The following is an 18,797-nucleotide window of genomic DNA, read 5'->3' as shown; positions in this document are numbered from 1 at the left end:
GGCATCTGGGATTGGGCTCATGTGAGTGTTTCTAATTAATGGCCAATCACAGTTCAGCTGGCTCAGACAGAGAGTCTGAGACAGAGCCTTTGTTATCATTCTTTCCTATGCTATTCTTAGCCTTCTGATGAAATCCTTTCTTCTACTCTTTTAGAATAGTTTTAATGTAATATATATAATAAAATAATAAATCAGCCTTCTGAAACATGGAGTCAGATCCTCATCTCTTCCCTCATCCTCGGATCCCTGTGAACACGGTCACATCCCAGAGACTGCTCCCAGCCAAGGATGATGCACAGAGATATTTCCCAGCTCCCAGATGGAGATGAGAGCAGAGTTAGGGAGGAGTAAATGACTTTTGGTGGAGGGGAAGAAGGGCTGTGCTTGCGTTTCAGCCACAGCTTGCAGTGGTGTCACAGCTGCCTGGAAAAGCAGCTCTTTGGGGTCTCTTTGCAGCCCTATTAGAGGCTGCAGAAATGGCTTTTCTGGGAGTGCTGCAGGTGCCTGAGGAGTCATCTTCAGTTCAGGCAGTAAATCAAAAGCAAACCTTGCTTGTGTTGCACATTCCAGGGATTAGAGGTACCTGGGAGGGAGTGGGGCTTTTCCCAGGGCTCGTTAACTGCAGGAATGGTGACAGCAGTGGGGAAATTGTTGTCTGGAGGGATCCATGTGGGGAAACCTGGGACAATAATGATGCCATTACTTATAAATAATAGGTAATGCCCACTCATAGCAACACAAGCAGCATGTGCAGGGTTTTAGGCTGAGTTTTGGTGGCAGCTCTTTATTCCAGTTTATTTCACTTGCTGCAAGCCTGATGCATTTCTACCTTTGCCTGCAGTTGCTGTAAAATAGTTCTGGTGGTTTGCCAGCTTGTATTTGTTGTCTCATTTCTCCATGTTGTGAAGACTAATAATGAACTTTTATCTTGGTTTGCAGCTTCTTTAATTTGCTATGTGGGTGCTTGTTGTGTAAAGTTAAATATTTGCCATCAAGTGGAATTTGCAGCAATCTTAAAGCATTTTCATCATTTAATCATCACTGATAAATTTCTCTGAGCACTGTGTGCAAGCCTTTCTGAGATTCTGTGAATGCTGGACCCTCTGAGGGATCTGGATGTTGAGGGTCTCAAATGAGGGCCAAAAATCCCTCAAAAAAGTAATATGTCACTTAAAATTCTTTATATCACATCTCACGATGTGATATATCTGCATTTATTCTGTGAATGACAAATTTTACCAAAAAAGCTAATTCAAGGCCTCCCAATCACTTTATGAGTAGCATTTTTGCATGTATTTGCATTTAATATCTCTAATCTCTGGTACAACAGAAATCATGTTACATTTTCTGTAGTTGATGCCAGGGGTTTTATTCCCTTGGATCTCTCTTCCATTTTTCTCTTGTCAACATGCATACTTTATCAGAACAAGAAGACAAATATATTACAGAGTTAGAACATTTCAAACAGGATCATTTTATGCCTGTATTTCCTCAAGCACTTGCTCATGTGGTTGGAAATTATCTTGAACAGTGGTTTATGCTGCTGTGTGCCCTAAACTAGAATTTTGTCTGCACAGAAAGGCATTCACTAAACCCCAAAATCTCTAATCCATAGCAAGGAATTCTGGTGTTGCTTCCTCTGCACAGAAAGACAGTAAAACCAAGAGTCTCTAATCCATAATAAGGGGACTTTTTAAAAAAAACTAAGATGTTTTACAGGGGTAAAAAAGTCCTTGTCAGAGGAAATAGAAGCTGAAATTTCTTTTAATGGTTGTGAAAATAGTGGTGACTGATTATGAAAGTCTGCTAAGATTGAAAATATTACAAATTTTGTGGCTTTTTGCCATGGCAATTCGTACTTATGGTTTTCTCTTAAACAACTTGAGCAGTTCTGAGCTTTTCTGTTTGTGGTTTTGGGTTTTTTGTGTGTGTGTGGTTTTTTTCCCTAATCTATAATAAGGGAACTTTTCTTTTAAGCCAAGACATTTTACAGAGGTAAAACCCCCTTGTCAGAGGAAATTGAAGCTGAAATATATCCTAATGTCTGTGAAAATAGTGGTGCCTGATGGGTATATTGAGATAAGGTGATTTTTGGGAAACACTAAGGCAGCATAATCATCTTTTGTGCTACTACACCAAGGAATAAAGTTGTTTTCTCCCATTTTCTTCTCTCTTTGTAGTATAGTGTGAAAAACGCCAATAATTTGTTTTTAAAATTTTAAAAGTTTAATGGTAATAAAATGGTTATAAAAATAGTAATATAATTAGAGTAATAATAATTTGGACAATTTGGATTTGGACAATATGGGACAATAGAAACAAAGAGTTACGGACGTTTGGGTACCTTTTCTGGGCAAAATAAGCCCGAAAAAGGACCCCTGTTAACAAAGGATTAACCCTTAAAAACAATAACCTGTTGCATATTCATACACCTCACACATGATGCATAAATTCCATTCAAACACAGGATTCTGTCTGGGCAGTGTCAGCTTCTTCCTCTGAATCCTGACAGTGTCTTCAGGGCTGCTCGAGGCAGGAAGAAGTTCCTTTCTCCTGATAATGGAGCAATAAATTCTCTTTCTCTGAAAGATTTGGGTGTCCTGTGGCTGCTATCTGGTGCAAGTCCTTTCTTTAAAAAAAGTATCTTACATAGCATAGTTTCTATTTTAATATTATGTTATAACCTAAAACTATATTTAACACATTACTTGAGAAAATTAATACAGCATCACTTTCTAACACAACACATATAATATTCATTTTAATATTTGCAAAAAGCCAATCATAAAATAGGCATGTTTTTACATATAGCAAACCCCCAGCAGAGGGGAAGCAGCACAGTTGTCCTACTTTTGGCTGCTGGGACACGTTGGGAGCACCTCCAGAGAGCAGGATGTGTTTTGGGGGCAGCCAGGGAGGAGCTGGAGTGGGATGGAAGGAGCTGCAGCCCCCCTGCTCCTGCATCCTGGGCTCAGGAAGCAGCTCCAAGGGTGTTGGAATCCAGAGCATTCCTCTGGCTGTGCTGGAGGGCTCAAAGCCCTGCCTGGGGGCTCAGAGACCCTGGCACAGAGCCCAAGACCTCTGTGCCTTTGATTTTGACCCTTAGAAAAAATTACCAACCATATGTAAAAATGAAGAATTACAAGCCATGAAAGTTTAAGTAGAATGATAGTTAGTTTGTCACAGCGTGAAAAGTAGAATCTTGGGTTTTTTAGAATAGGAACTTGGAGTCCCAAGATGGAAGAAATTGGGTGTGCCTTGTCCTTCTTTCTCCTTCTTCCTAGCCTCCATCTTTTAGGTGATGGTGGCACTTTTAGATTAGTTTAGAGTAGAAGCTCACTGTCTAACATAAGTGATAGGTATTGGAAAATAATTGTAATTAAATACAGGTAGTTTTTAGTATAAAATACAACACCGCCCCTGAAGGCGGTCAGTGTGCCACAGACTGACCTGCTGAACAGACCTCAGTAGATCAACACAAGAATGTTGTAGATAACAGAAAATAACCTTGCAAACCAAACCAGAAGAATCCTGGCTCCTCCTTCAGCTGCCAAGCTGAGAAAAGAAACTCTCTGACAAATCTCAGGGTCACCACAGAGAGAAGGGGCAGCTGCCCAGAGGGGATCATCCTGCCAGTGCCACCAGAGATGTCACCTGGGCCTGGCCAGGAGAGCCTGGCTTAGCCAGGCAGAGCTTTGCTGGAGCTGTGTGTGGGTGGCTTCAGCTGGAGCCTGCAGAGCTGTCAGTGCTGCCTTTTAGTGACAATGGTGTGGGGGAAAGCTGTGCAGGAGAGGGCTCTGGAGCTAAGGAATGGTTTAAAATACTTCTCCTTCAGCCTGTGCTGGAAGAGCCCTGCTCTGCCTTTGGACAGGTTCTAATCACTGCTCTGTAAATTCCCTGGAGTGCTCCAGGCAATTCTTTTAGGACAGTCCTGCAGGAGATAGTTCAACACTACTCAAAATCCCAGTAACAAACCAATATTTTTTTTCCAAACAGCCCATGTAAGCATTTTTTGTAGGTCCATCCACTGAAGGTCAAAGGAATAGTTTAGGAATGGAGTCACCTGTCAACCCCCTGGAAGTTTTTTCACTCTCATTATATTTGAATTTATTGAATTTACTGAATTTGAAAAAATGTCCTAATTGCTTTTGGATCAAAAGAATTCACCTTGAACCACTTCTGGATGTGCCATGGAAATGATTTCAGTATGTTATTTAATCAGTGAAAATTTAAATTGACCTTTTTTTTTTTTTTAACTTGTGGAACTAACTGGACTATCCTGGCAAGATACCTTGCAATAGTTCAAGTTGTAATGTGTGTAATTGATAACAATTTGTAATGAATAATTAATGTGTCTGCTTATTATATGTGATGGGCAAACCAGCCATCACAACTACATTGAAGTTAGTTTGGGAAAATGTTGGAAAGCATCTTTGCATAAATCACCTTGCCTGGCAGTGCTGTCACTGTACTTTGCTGATGCTTTGGAAGACCTTAATTCAGAAAATGAATGAATTTGCAGATAGAACTTTGTCAGAAAAGCAGTTTAACCCCACCTGTGTGACCAGGGAGGTGTTAAACCCTCTCTCAGATCCAGGATGTTTGGATGCACTTGTAGGAAGGGATATGGATAAAATAAAAAGCAGAAGTGTTAAAGCTTTGTGGGAAATGCTGGGAATGCTGCTCATTCTCTGAATTCCCAGTGAGGTGCTCATGGTGGGGATCTGGCAAACTGCTGTAATCTGTGTTTTTAGAGCTCCTTTCCTGGGAGAGGCTGTTTAGCTGAGCTGCAGGTCAGGCCTTGCCCGTGGATGTGCCCTTTCCACTGCAGGATGCACACTCTGCTGCCCAGCAAAATGAGATGGAGCACACCCAGAGCCTTTTTCTTCCTGGGCCTGACTCAGAGCAAACACACAGCTGTCTCTGGTGCTTCAGGGAGATTTCCTCTTGAATGAAGTTCTTTTCCTGCGTGCATCACCTGAGAGTGAAGGAGCAGAAAGAGGCATGAAAAGGAAAATTCCTGTTGTTTTTTTAACACCTGCAAAAGCACCAGCACAAGCCCAAGTCCCTGCTGGCACAGTGGATGGCTGTGTGAGCTGAAACCTCTCTCTCTGCATTTCTGAGAAGGTTCACAGCCTCACTGCACACTCTGGGCTTAATTGAAGGCTGATTCATCTTTCTTACACCAAGCCTTGCAGCTCTGCAAGCTTTTGAGATGTGGCCAAGTTCAGCACCTAAGCTCACACTGAACTGTGGTGTTAAAGTCAGTGCAGTCCTTTTTACAAGAGGAATGCTGCAGGAATTTTCCTTCCTGTGCACACGGCAGCATTCCTTTGTTGCAGTGTCATAAATGTATTTACAGTGAACTGTAGCTAACCCAAATTTTCAATACATAATTTGTCTTTTCCTTGGGAGGGGACATGAGTGATGTATTGCTCAGCAAATCTCTGAAGCTTCTGAAGAAATGTACTTTGATCAGCATCATTCAGGGAGGGTAACTTCTTTCCCCCTCATTAATTCTCTCTTAAACGTGGATTTTAATGAAAAACCTTGAGAAATGCTTTTGGCTTTTTTTTTATTTTATTTTGCCTTCAGTGGGTCATTTATATTCTGCACAGACTAGAATAGTGCTGTGGGGGGAGCACTTAAATAGGGAGAAGATATTTGTCATCTGTCACACTCTGAAATTAAACTTTTGATATCGAGTTATTGCCTTAGAAATAACTTCAAGAAATTTACATGCAGAGAAAAGTACATGGTGGGGGAAGCTGTTGAACCAGTTATTGCATAACACTGTGTTAAATCCTCTGTCACTGAGCAGCCTTTAAAAATATTTCTTCATGAATAAATTAAAAAAATACATTCATACAATACACATTTCTATGACCACTTACACGGATTTTTTTTTTTAAACAAAATCACAGAGAGGAGGCTGAGATTTCCAGAGCTGCTGCAGAGATTTCTAATTAGAAATTGATATCAAGTTTTGTTCGGTGCTTTGAAAATTCTTGTAGTGCATTTGCATTTATTAGGGAGAGAATGGGGCCATGTTCATTAGAAAGTTGAGGAATTAAAGCTCAGCAGTACCAGTGGCAAGTGGTGAGAGAAATATTTGCTATTTCATAATGGCTACAGTGGAAAGAGTATTTGGACTCTGGTGTGATTCTTCCGCTCTTTGGGAAGATGTTGAAGGGTTATAAATGAGTTGAAACAGCTTCTCCACAGGGCTGGGATAATGGAACTGTTCCTGGCTGCTGAGTTTAAGGCCACAGAGTGAGAATGATGGACTCTCCTTCCCAGAGCCCGTTTCATTCCAAAATGCTGCCTAAAAGCAGATACCTGTTGGTGCCTCTGCTCGCTAAACCCATCATTTACTGGGACAAGTGAGCAACTTGTATTTTGGGCTAAATCAAGTTCTTTGCTTTGTGGGTTTGCTCATCCCCCAGGAGGAGCTTCTGCCTCGGAGGCACTGCTGTTCCTGAAGGAGGGCACACAAATCCCATTTCCTGGGGCTCTGCAGGGACAGCAGTGAGGGATCACTGCTGGGAATGCTGGAAAAGCAGCATGGTGTCAGCTCTTGACTCCTGCTCTCAGATCTAGGAAAAGATGTGGTTTTCCCTAATAGCCCCCCCTGTTTTTCAAACATGATTTATGTTTTCTCAGATTTTATAAGATGATTAGGTTTTGAATCAGTTTTTATGGGGTGTTTATTGCACAGCCCTAAAGTGTCCAAAAGTGTTATTGGATCCCTGAACTGATCTCTGGGAGAAAACATTCACACATATTGAATACAGCTGTAAAGCTCTGTAACATCACAGACTTATTATCTGAGGATTCTTCTGGCCCAGATCATCTCCTAGAATCAGAAAGCCAAATTATTAAAGGAATTGGCAATAACTGCAGTTTATGAAGAGCTGGTAAATACAAACGGTGAAGGAGTTTGCAGATAAGCTGAGTCATAATTGTATCATGGTCTTTGATAGTCAAGTTCTGCTACAAATCCAGCCCCATTTGTTAGAAATAAAGGGAATATTTAGAAAATATATGTCTAATATGGCTGAGGGAAAGCTATTACTGTGCCTTTTGAGCCACTGCATTTTCTTATAACCAAAACAATTTCAGAAGAACAAAAGTCCCATCTCCTGGGATATGAGCAGTGTGCAGGCAAATGAAGGCTGGACATCACCCAGAGTCTTTAGAAGTACACAGCTTTGATTCCAGCACCTAAAATCTTAAATCCCTGTTTCATTATTTATTTTGAAGCTGATACCTCTGGGGAACAAAATGTTTATTGTCTGATAGACCCTTACATGTTTTTGTTTTTGTTTTATTTTTCCTGTTATAAATCTATAATAGATGGCCTTAGGATAAAATAGATGCACCAGCACATCTTAAGCCATTAACCACACCAAAGACAGTGCAGGTCAACATCTAAATCACACTGTACCTAAATTTGTCTGGATCTATTGTATGATTTTGGTAGAGTTGCTCATTAATGTATTTTATGTTAAATTAACATACAGAATAGTCTTTGTATGAAATACTTGAGGACTGAAGTCACTGAAGTTTCTTGGGTGATGAATACCTTTTTTTTATCATCCAAACTCTGAACTTCTGAAATAAAGACAAGGTAAAGAAATACAAAAAGAGGGGAAATCCCACCCAACAGAAAACCCCAAGCCAAAACCCAATCCCCAAATTTTTTTGCCCCTTTCCTCCATCAGAGTAACCCTTTCATTGACCAAAGCTCCCCAGAGCAAGTCCCCAGCACACTGGGATGTGTCAGTCAGGACTCCTGTGGGACAGAGGCCCTGCTGGGACATTGCACAGGAGGCTTTTACCTGCAGCTCTGCTGTTCCCTTGTTCCCACCAGCCCAGCCATTGGTGGAGGGAGGGCATCAGTCACCTCAGTCTGCAAACAGAACACATGGGATGGTTTGAAATAACCATCCAGAACTTCCATCACCAAGCAGAAAAGCTGTGTTGTCTGTTTGGTGCCTACAACCCTCTTCTAGCTCCAAGAGTGACTCAAGGTGCCTGGGATGTCACTTTTATTTTAATGTCAGTAGGTTTGATAAAAGGTTTGCATGTTCCAAAATCTGAGTGCTGTGAGTGTTTTCAGCTCCCATTTCCAGTGAGGACTTGACTGAGAGTCAAAGGAACCCTTCAGAAGAGCATCTTTTGGTAGAGCATGGGAAGCCATCCCTTGCTGATTTTCAGCTCTCCACGCAATGAGAGCTGATAGAGGATGTGGCACAGCCCCTGAGAGGCTTTGCTGCCTTTCTGTCTGACAAAAAGAGCTGCCACAGTGGCTGTCAGGTTTGTTTTGTTGTGCTGTAATTACAGATTCTGAGATCCTGGGGAACTATAGGGAGAATGAGATGCATTTCACACTGGGAGCTAAACTTGGACTGATGCTGCCCTTATGAAAGGTGGGAGCAGTTGAAGGTGTGGCAGAGGTGTGTGCCACTACTGCAGGGGGCTTTAGGGGAAGACAAAGCCCTCAAAATGACCATTTAATTTAAAAACAATGAGTTCTCCTCCTTCCATGCATCATTTGTGATGCATTTTCCAAGTATCACTGTGGTTTCTCTCCTGTCGTCCTGTCTCTCGCTTTCAGCCCTTGCGACTTCATTTCTCCACCAGCTTGAATTGCAGCTGGGCAGTTCATGTTGGGCTTTTTGCTAATGCCACACTCATGCCATCTTCAAACATGAGTAAACTTTGTCCTGGGAAGCCAGGGCCAAGTGCAGCAGGGTTTTGAGGTCTCTTGCACTGCACAGGATGGAAGCATGGCCAGCAGGACGCTTTTCCTCCTGGAGATGTCCTAACACAGCTGACTTTTATTTACACCTGCTTCACCCAAAACTCTGCCACCTTTTATATTAACAAAAGTGCTATGCTTGATGCAAAATCTCCAGCCTTGCTCATTTTGATAAATTCAATTTGTTTGGTTTGTCTTAAGAGATGGTACTGTACAGCAGCAGCATTTGAGGACATTTAGAAAATAGAAAGAAATTCAGTGGTGATGCAGTGAACATGTTTCTGGAATTTGTTGCAAATTGAAAAACACAGCAAAACTGACCAAGCTCCAGTTTTAATTTTGGCTTTGTTCAGTGTCATGTCAAATACATTATGCTCACTAAAATTTAACAAAATCATACAGAACTTATGGTGATCATTCTCAATATTTATATAAATGTGTGTTGATGAACAATATATTTTTCAGCTATACCCTCATGAGTTTGTGCATCAGGATAAGAATCTCTCATTCCAGCCTTTACAAATCCCATCTTAGGTATCTTTTGTGAGCAGAATAGTTTGGGTTGGAAGGGACCTTTAAGAGCATCCAGTTCCAGCCCCCTTCCATGGGCAGGGACACCTTCTTTGTCCACTGGCTGAAAAGGTGCAAATCAAATAAAGGAAATAATGGAAAATCTTAACTATCCAACTGCAAGGGTGCACATACTGAGTAGTGGAAAATCCTGCAAGTGGAAAAGCTCTTTTTAGGTGTTGGAATAATTGTACGTTGCTCGAAACACGCCTAGAACAGTTTAAACAGTTATTAAAGAGTGTTGCCAGATTTTATCACTGCAGTCATGCATATAGATCAGTGATCCCTGAGCAGCACTGTGAAATGTGTGAATGAGGTGCACTTGCTAAAAATAACCCTACTGAGTGCTGCTCCTAATTGCCACAGAATCCTGGGGAAATGATCCCATTTCAGCAGCACAAAATTGACTTAAAATGTTTGACTGCAGCATTGCCAGTGAATTCTCAAGAGATGATAAAATATTTGCTAGACCTTGGTCATCAGCATTTAAAAAATGGAGCAAACAATCACCATCAGATTCTACTTGGAGCTGTTGTAATTCTGTTCTTGTGTCGCTTTGGGTTCTGGTTGTGTGAAAACACCTGGCAGGGCTGCAGCTCTGGGCTGGGAGAGGCTGGAACTGCTCTGCCTTACTTTGTAAACCAGATATAAAGAAAAGTATCTGTCCAGCAGCTCCAAATATAAAGAAAAGTATCTGTGAATTTGTTTTTAAAGTAAATAAAAAGTTCTCAGGATGTTTGACAGCAGCTGAGCATCCCAGAGCTGACTGACAGACAGAGAAATGATCCTTCTGTTTCCCTCCCCCTTTAGAAGTTTCTTTTAATACTTAAACAAGTTTCCCCCATGCCCTTGTACCCCAGAGAGAATCTGTTTTCCTTTTCATAGGAAATGGGTTCATTGATGAGGAGCCCACCATTGCCACCTGTGTGACTCTTCCAGATTTCTGGATATTGGAGAAATGGGAACTCATCTATTTTGTTATAATTTTGTTACATATTTTTGTTATGATTCCATCTTCACTCTGGGAAGGTGAAACCTTTCCCTCATCAAAACCAGTCTTAAAAATCACTGAGATTCTTTTCTTTCTAGCAAATTCTTTGATTATCCATTTCTTTATGGTTATTCATATTTTAGGCAGCTGCAGCAAATGACAGGTTTGCAGGCACACTGAATTTCTGCTCCAGCAAGGGTTTAAGCTATTTAGGGAAATGAATGAAGCACAAAGGTTTTTATTTAACTATAAATTTTGTATGACTTTAATTTTTTTTCATGAGTGACTGGCTTTCTTACATCAAACTCCTTCACAGGGAATTTTACAGCAATAGGCAGTACCTTTGACAACTATAATTTTCTAAAACTCTGGGAAAGCCAGATGAAAGAATAAATAAATATTGATCTGGCTGGGGTTTAAGTAATCCCTGATTAAAGTAAAAATGCATTTTAAAAGTAGCATTGATTACTCCTGGACTCCAGTTTTGTTATCCTTCCCAGGCTGAAAATATTGAATCTTTACAGAGTCAGAGAAATATATTGAGAATACCAATGAGACATTTATTTTAATTTATCACCCCAGCGTTTGAGCACTTTTATGTGATCCTCTGAATTTATACACAAATTCAATCTCACAGAATTGGGACAACTTTACTGCTGAGGCAAAGGGAGGCAGAAGGTTTAAGGACACACCTGTGATGCTGGGCACAAACAGATTTTACAACTTAGGCCTCCAAGGCTACGTGTTGGAACTGGATTTAGCCAGGACAGAGCCAGGTATTCCCATCCCTGCCTGCATCCAGCCCCGCTGGGAGTCCCCTTTCACTCATTTAATTGTCTTTGTACCATTTCCATCCCCTCTGGCAGAGATGTTCTGACTTGCTGTACTCCAAAGCCTTTGGGTATTTGGGTATTTCCCCCTGCTGTGTCTCCCTGTTTGCTGTTTGATTCCTGCAGTCACCTGCTGATTTTTGGGACTGGTATCCAGTAGAGGGATTGCATTGCCAGCTCCTGGACAAGGTGGACTTGCTGTTTGCTCAGCTCCAGCATTGTGTGTGCAATTCAGAGTGAGAGAGCTCTGGTTTTTAGCTGTTTTCATGTATTCCCACAATGGGGAATCTCTGGGATAAATGTGCTAAAGAGATGTTGGTAGCCCAGGTGGTGGAACAAGATGTTTGCCTTGGAACTCCTGCAAGCACTTCTGTCAGCTTAGGATGGCAGAGAGGTATTTTTATCACTTGTAGTGCTTACATGGCACTTCAGTCAAGTGGGTTAGGCTTGGTTTGGTTGTTTTTTGGCCAGATTTCAATTCGATTCATGATGTGTCACCTCCCTAAGTCAGCTTTGGCTCCCAAAGCTGAAGTCGTGTTGTCCTTTTAATTTCTGACCGAGCAGTTGTGCAGCAGAACCCAGAGTCCCTGGGAATTCCTTTTTGGCTCTTAATAGCACGAGGTGCATTCTGTTTGTGCATCCCTCTGATGCTCTGGAGTGCTTTGAGGGGTTAGGAGAGAAATTGCTGTTGACTCCCTGTGTGCTGAAGCTCTGGGAGGGCTGGCACTGCTGTGTTCCTGCAGCACTCTGCTGGTTTGGAAGGGAGACATTCCCCGAGCAGCACCAGGGGCTCTGCTGAGCTGATTGCTTGGCAAGTTGTGTCTTGACAAATGTGCTTCACACAGGATTCTGTCTCTGCTGATGTGAAATCACCCCCAGAAGGGCTTGAAATAGAATCTTTGCTGAAAATTTTGTCCTGGCATTAGATTTGTGACACCTGCAAGTCTGTCCTGATGTAATTCTTGGAAGAAATGTTTGTTTTCATCTCCAACAGGAAGGGAGGAAAACTTTCATGTGCCCTGATTCATGCTTGTATTTATTTGGTAAACATTTTCCCCTCAAGATTTTGATTCTGAGAAAAATTGAGGTTATCAGTTTTGTTGAATGCTTGTAGACCTGAATGCTAGTACAAAATAATTATAAGTAGTAACAAGCATGATAGCTTTTGTGTGCATTGTTAGTTGGATTTTTCTGAAATTAGGCAATATTAAATGCTTCAGTTCTATTGGAAGGTGTGTAATATTTTATTTTTTTGAAGGTGTGTTATACTTCATTTTTTTAAGAGTCACTTTTAAATTTTCTGTTATGGAATAGCACAAAAGAGATGACCTTAATTTTATTAATTGTGCAACAAACACATTTGGGTTTAAATAAAACCAGCTGCTTTTCAATGATTGAACTGCCTTTTTCTTTGATTTCATATTCATTATACCCATAATAGTTTAAATTTCCAAAGCATAAACAGGTTTTTTTCTTTGTTTTTATCAGGTCTTGCATGCTGTGACACAAAGATCTCCTCGCCTGGTGCGCTATGGTCATGGTGAGCCTGATCTCCTCCTGTTGTCCACGTTGTCATTCCAGGGATTATTATATCAAAGGGGTATAATGTTATTTTAGCAACCAATCATTGGAAATCATCATAAACACATGGAAATGAGTTTAGTACTTGTTTTTTTGCTGAATTAGTGACAAATCTCCAGCTTTCTACAACATCCGGTGCAAAATGGGTTTTCAGAACCTGTGAAGGATCTGATAATGGCCTCAAAGTTCCAGTGGTCATGGTCAAAATTGCAGATAAGGCAGGATGGGGCCAATTTTGTAGTTGCAAGTAATCAGTGACATCAGAATTCCTGACAGGAATCAGAATTCCTGCAGATCTCTCCATGAGGAGATCTGCAAACAGCAACACCACAGGCCCAGCCTGGGCCCAGTGAATCCCCTTTTGTCCTGGTTCCAAACCCTCAGGCTCTTTAGCTGTGCTAAGGGATTCTCTGTGGCTGCCAACTTTTTGGCACTTCTTAAAAAAACTCAGTTAAATATATTCCATAAACTCATTTTGTATAGGCAAAAGAAGCCCCTGTGCTGCTCCTCAGCAGCACACCTTCCTTCTCTTTCCCTTCTCCTCCAAATATTAGCAAATTGCCCCTTTTATAAAGATATGAAAGTAAACCAGTTTTGGGGATTAGGCCTCACATTTATCAAACAGTTTCCTACTGTGTTCTGCTTTTTTTTTCTTTTTTTGAGGGGTTAGGTAGCAAACACCTTCTGTGTTTCTGGGTTTACTGATACATATTTTTAAATTGATTATTTTCCCTCATGCTTTTAACGGGAAGTAAGTGATCCTCATGTGGCTCCAGTGTTCTTTTTTTCTTTTTTTCTCCATTTAATTTTTTTTTTTACCTCCTAAATTCTCCCTTACATATGTCTCAGGATGTTTGAGCTGCTTGAGGACCTTCAGCTCTGTGATGGGATTGGGGATGGCAGAGGAGGGGACACAGATTTTTAATCTCCTTCCCCAGCTCACCTGAGCTGAGTCCTCCATTGGGATCTGCCTCACGAGGCTGTTGGGGTAATCAATGGCCACGTTCAGCTGAGCTCCCTGGTGTTTCTGAGAGCCATCAAAGTGCTGTGGCTGCCTGGAGGAGCTGTTCCATCCTGGGACGTTCATTGGGCTGTCAACAACCATCCCCAGCTCCCAGGGGAATCCTTTCCCCTGCTGAGGGGCCCTGGGCAGCTTTGGGATCCTGGCAAGGACAAGCCCTTGCTCAGTTGCACATCATTAATGTGGGGAATTTAGGGTTTTTGAATAGCTGACTAATGTGATGAAGTACAAGTTGTTTATTGTTTACATTATGCACATATTTCTAGATTCTACAAACCATTAAGTGCACACTTTTTGATTGGTGCTTTTGTCTTTTTTACTCATTTTCCGCCTGCATTTCTCAGAGTAATGGTTGGTTACAGCCCAGGTGTTTCACAGTCCTCTGTCATCTAGTTCTTGTGGTCTTGGCATTCAGTTTCTCAGCCTCTTCTTTCTGAATTTAGTACAATTTATGTTCTAATAGCCTTGATGAATTCTTGAGGCTTTGATAACAAACTTAGAAGCAGGCTGGCTGGTGCACACTGTGGCCTAACCCTTGCAAATACATTGCAACTCATCACATTCAATTACTCAGTGCTCTGCAAAGGGAGATGATGCAAGAACAAAAGCTCAACATCTGCCAGGGCTTTTAATGCCAACGTTTTCTTTTTTTTTTTTTCCTGGTGTTGTCTTCTCTACTTTTCTGACATTCCAGCAGCTTTTCCATGTAATGCATGACTTTTTCCCCACATTGTGCTGTCCATGGTGATATTTGGAGCAGCTCTGCAGGTGCTTGCTGGAGGTTTGGGAAGGCTGTGAGGATCCAGAACTGACTCTGAATTTAATGAATCTGGGAGCCCCAGAGAGACAGTTAATGGCTCCATCAATAACTTCCTCATATTCTCAGGTTTAAAATATTGGACCAGTATTTTGAGGTAGGTTAGGAGTGTCCTTCATTTTGGGGTCCCCTGCAAGCTCTGCAGATGTTCTCTGAAGCACAACTTCCTGCAGAAGGCCCCAAGCTTGGCATTGCTTGGCTAAAATATTTTTTACAACAAATACAATAAACCATTGGCATCTCAAGGGCTTACAGTTAAATTTTCCTAATGCAAATTGCTTTTGAGTCAGGCAAGTCTAGCAGTGTTGTTGTTTATCTTTTAAAAATACATTTTATCAAGGCTAGCATGAACCCCCAGATGAATTGAACTATAACTTTTTCTGATTTTGATGGAAAAAATAATTTTATGATGTTTCAATCTTTCTGTAATGATGTTGAGAGGGAGAAAATTATGATTAAAACAGAGTATTAAAAATTCTGCCCACAAAATAATTTGTGAAAAGGAATTGCAAATCCAGTGGCAAGGAATCTTTATAGCCAGATAAAACTGCTTGGGGCTTCCTTTTGTTTCTAATTTATATTCACAATAATGAATGAGAATAAAGTAGCAATCAGAGACATCAATTAAAACAATCAATACAGTTGGTTTTAAATCAGTTACCAGTCCATACTTTTGAAAATACTGCAGCCCAGGTTTTGTGATGGGATTCTATTAGCAGAGTGTGAAGAACTGGTGCAAAGGGAAATTGTTTTTCAGGGATTCAAGGATAAGCCACACATCTACACCCTAAACACACAGGTAATTTTTTATTATCTGACATATACTCACTCTGGTGATGCTGAACTTTTGAAATAGTTTTATCAGGTTGCAATTGGCACTTTCCTTGTGCAGTCCCTGGTTTCTTTGGGGATCCCATGGCACCCTGAATTGGAGCTGGCACTATTCCCCTCCTGGTGTGGGGCTGATCTGATCAATGTGGGGACTCTGATGACTTTGACTCATTTGTCATTTTTTGTCTGCTGTAAATTGTTATTAGGTTTTTCTTGTAGAATGCAGTTTATGTTGCTGAATACAGAGGGAATAAAGCATTGCTGAGGCAGAGTGGTTCCTCTCCTGCATATTCCCCATGCTGTGCCCTTTCCTTGGCTTCTTGTGGCAGGATGGGCTCAGAACTGACCTTTAAAGAAATACTGTGTATAAATAGGAGTTGTTGAACTTCTGCAGAGATGGGCTTTGGATTGCAGGTGTTCATAATTAGATTAATTTACAGAGTAGATCAAGCCAATGAAGGAGGCATGGAAAACTGATGGAGGGCTTATCAAATTAGCTAAGTAGAGCAATTAATCAGACAGGCCTTAACGGTTTGGTTTCTATTTTTTGGTTATCAGCTGGAGCAGTTTGCTTTCAGCTTGCCTTAAAGAGGACACTGAGTGCAAGGCTGTGCTTGGGGAGACCCTTCCCTCCTTGTGTCCTTGTCCCCCCTGTGTCAGTAGGGTGGCACCACTCAGGGCTCCACTGGCATTCCCAAAGCACAGAGCAGCCTCCTGTCAACCAAATAATTATCAAAAAAGGGTTTAGCATTCTCTGTGAAAATACCAGCAAAAAAGGCACCAACAGTGGGCATGAGATTTTATCTAAGCAGTAACTTGTGAGTGAAAGGGATCAATAGGCAGCTCCTCAGCAACTTCTGGCTGCAGTGTGGTAACAATTATCTTAAAGGTATTTAAAAGCACCTTAGAATGATGATTCTAACAAGTTGTTTTTATTCTAATTGAGTTCATCCAGTTTGGGGAGAATTATGCATATTGACACTTCTTTTTTTTGTTGTTTTTCTGACTCCATTTGTAAATGATTTGGTATTTTTAGATGGACTTTTCCTGCCTTTCACTGCAGGAATAAAAAGAGGGTTCCATAAGATTATCCCAAGAGTACTTTTCCTCATTTCATTTCACAATGAACCTCTCTGGTAGCTGTCAGATTTGGCCCTGAGGCCCCAGAACGTTGACATGGAATAGGGGGCAGAGATCTCTCTCCAGACATGACCCTCCCACTTCCCTTTTCCTTCATTTCAAGAGGTCAAATAATTTCTTTTCCCACGTCCACAATGAGTCCTAAAGCACATCAGAAAATGGGGAAGAATGGAAATTAGCTCTTCTTCCTCCAAAGCTGAAGAAAGATGATCTGATGAGAACAAGACCTTCCTTCAGATCTCCCTAAATGCTGAACTGCCTCTTGTCTAGAGGTTAAATATAGGTTTAAGATCATTCCTTGTGCCTTCCTTTAAAAAATACCCAATGAACATTCTGGCACATCAGCTTTGGGCATTTATATTTAGGAATCTTATCACAACCTAAAATGCTGCTGTAAAAGTGGCTTCTCCTCTCTGTAAGTCCTCTGCCATTTTATCTTAAATATCCAGAAATGAAAATCTTAACCAGGGTTATCAACTTGGGTCAAGCTTTGAAATCCCTTTTAAACATTTTGAGTGATATTTTCATTGCCCTTAACACTGAATACTTCAAACCCCAAAATGTCTTGTGCTTAAGAGTTCTTTTGAAAACTGCAGAATCCTTGAACAGCTGAAGATTAAGAGGAGGCTTTTTGGTGACTATTTCAGAATTTTTTTATAGGTTGATCATCATGTTTGCCTTAGGAAGATAAAGGATAGATCTAAAGGCTGATGCCTGAGATGTGTAAGCTGCATTTTCTTTTATATCTCTGGAAAAGTAGTCTCTGATTTTTCTGATGAATTTCTGTCTCTTGCCTTGATTTTTGAATCACTGAAAATAAGACACAGCTTCTGTTTTAACCAATATGGGAAACTGCTAAAAAGCCTGTAAATAGGAGTAATTAACACCCACCTCCAACAGTTCCTTTTTCTGCTAATTTAAATACAGGATTTCTAGGTCTAAAAGCATGTGAAGATAGTTCAGACAACATATATGTGCTTTCAACGTGCTTGAATCCAATCAGTTCTTCCTTGGCAAGGCTGCAGGGCTGTGCTAAACGTGATCTCAATTACTCTGGTAGTGATACAAACCCAGGAAGGATCTCATGTGTTTATTTGGAGCCTGTGAAGCAGCCAAGATACCTGGATGTGACTGATAAATGGATCAATAGAGAGGGAGGGAGGATGGATGGGTTGTAAAGCTAAGCATTGCTCCTGAAGAGCTTGTTCTTGTTCAAAACCCTGAAGTGCAAACTCAAGGAGGGTATTTTGCTTTGTGGAGGCTTGAATTAGTTGGGTCTTTTATCAGTCTGTTAAACATTATCTGACTGTTTCTCTCCTAAAATGCAGTCTTTGTGGGAAAACGTTTCTTGTGGTGCTGGTATCAAGGTTTAAACCCACTAATAAAACATGATCTTAGTTAATAAACCATGAATACTGGTGTGCTGTAAGCTCTGTTTGTGCATTCACAGTCTGGGGGGCTCAGTTCACTGCCCCACTCTGTGACAAAGCAGCTGCATTTCCCACTGGGAGGGTGGAGCAGCTCCCACAGCTCTGGGGCTGCACACATCAGGAGCCCTGACAGCCCAGCTCAATGGTGGGAAATGTCCCTGAGAAGTGAGGACACGAGCTCAGAGATGTCTGCTACGTGTTTGGGATGGTTTCACTCCTGGTGGCATCAGCACTTACAGCTCTGATCCACGGGAGCCCTGAGCTGGGCTGGGTGAGATCAGAGCAGAAGCAGCTCCCAGCAGGATTTTGGGAGGAGCAGAGCTCTCTGATGGAGCTGGGCTGTGCTGGTGCCTCTTGCAGGTCAGAGAGGCTCTGTCAGCTCAGAAAGCTCCAATTATCTCCTCCTCAGAATTCCTCCCTGTGGGGGAATCAGAGGGGTCTCCTGCCTGTGATCCAACACAAGGCTGCTTTGGACAACAGGCAGCTCTCAGCATGGCTGAGTGCTCTGGAACTGTTGGATTTCTCCAATTCTTCCCCCTGGACATCTGAGGCAGCTCCCTGACTGCTATTCCACAGGGTCCTGGAGCTTTCTCGTTGATGCAGAAGGAGCCTGGTCATGAATTTGAAACCACTTCTGCCCTTTGAATTTTTTTTCCCAATGATGTAATAAAATGTTTAAAATATCAGCTTGAAGGAAAGACTTGAGAGCCATAGGAATAGGGAGAGAAATCATATTGTGCAGTGATAATTACATTTATGATGTTCTTTTCATTTCATTGACTCTCTGTCTGTGTTCCACTGGTGGCAATGTTCTTCTACCAC

General features: G+C 41.4%; 1 protein-coding gene across 8 annotated transcripts in view; it reads left to right on the top strand.

The window, feature by feature from the left end:
• ATP2B2 (ATPase plasma membrane Ca2+ transporting 2) overlaps positions 1-18,797 on the top strand; it is a 415,395-nt gene that overhangs the window by 90,555 nt on the left and 306,043 nt on the right. For 7 of the 8 annotated variants that reach the window (XR_013183879.1, XM_077184650.1, XM_077184637.1 and 4 more), the window contains exon 2: positions 12,644-12,695. The exons of the other annotated variant lie outside the window; for it this stretch is intronic. The gene's annotated coding sequence lies outside the window, so the exon portion shown is untranslated. The remainder of the gene's footprint in view (positions 1-12,643; positions 12,696-18,797) is intronic. 8 annotated transcript variants of the gene reach the window in all.

Source organism: Agelaius phoeniceus, chromosome 11 (genome assembly GCF_051311805.1).
Source record: "Agelaius phoeniceus isolate bAgePho1 chromosome 11, bAgePho1.hap1, whole genome shotgun sequence".
Lineage (NCBI taxonomy): Eukaryota > Metazoa > Chordata > Aves > Passeriformes > Icteridae > Agelaius > Agelaius phoeniceus.
Note: the sequence above shows the minus strand (reverse complement) of the source record. Positions and strands in the feature narration are given on the sequence as shown.